This window comes from Melampsora larici-populina (genome assembly GCF_000204055.1).
Source record: "Melampsora larici-populina 98AG31 unplaced genomic scaffold MELLAscaffold_41, whole genome shotgun sequence".
Lineage (NCBI taxonomy): Eukaryota > Fungi > Basidiomycota > Pucciniomycetes > Pucciniales > Melampsoraceae > Melampsora > Melampsora laricis-populina.
Window position 1 is genome coordinate 314,446 of NW_006768805.1, and position 865 is coordinate 315,310.

An 865-nucleotide genomic window follows, 5' to 3' on the forward strand; every position below is an offset into this window, starting at 1 on the left:
GAACTTCTCAAAACTGAATTGAAAACAAGACATTTCTATACCAACTTGCTTCCAGTTTGTGCCACATCACACTTACCATGTGGTGTACTGTTGCAACAAATTGCAGTTATGTTTCTTTCAAAACCAATAAGACTCAAAAAGAAATATTTGAGAACAGATCAGCAAGTGTTTTAGTGATTGGATGAATTGGGATATATATGTCATATGATGAACCAATTGGGACAAAATTGAATCATTGAGATCCATGATCAAGTTGTGGAAGTGTTAGAAGGAGCTACCAGATTGGGATTCATAATGAGTTAAGTGAACTGGGGTATGGGTTTCTGTTTTGTGTATGATAAAGTCCTGTGGCACAAATTTCTTTTATAATCCTGTATCTCCTCACATTTGTAATCTTTTTCCCCATTGAGGAAAAAGATTCTCAACATGAGTTATTACCATTTTGCTACTGCCTTTCGTAAAATCTTTACTGAGAGCTCTACTAAATTAGACTTGTTACATGTTACTTTTCCTCATTACCCCTTACCTTTTCTTCTTATCTGATTTCTCTCCAAGTAGTTCATCTATAATCTACCTTGTCTTCCTCAGGTTTGTCAAGTTTAGCACTTGTCCATTCTTGTTGCCTTGTTGTGTCTAGTCAACATGGGCTAATTGTATCTCAACCCTTTCAAAAGTTTTAATTATTTTTCATTTAGGGTATTCAAATATGGTTCTGGAAATTTCCAGAAGTGTTTCCCCAGAACGCCAGAAGTTTTTTTTTGGGTGTGTTCTGAACTTATGGTAATCTGAAGCTTAGAATAAGCAACACTGCATGTTTGCCAGAAGAGCAGGAGGCTTCTGGTGTTCTGGGGAAACACTTCTGGAA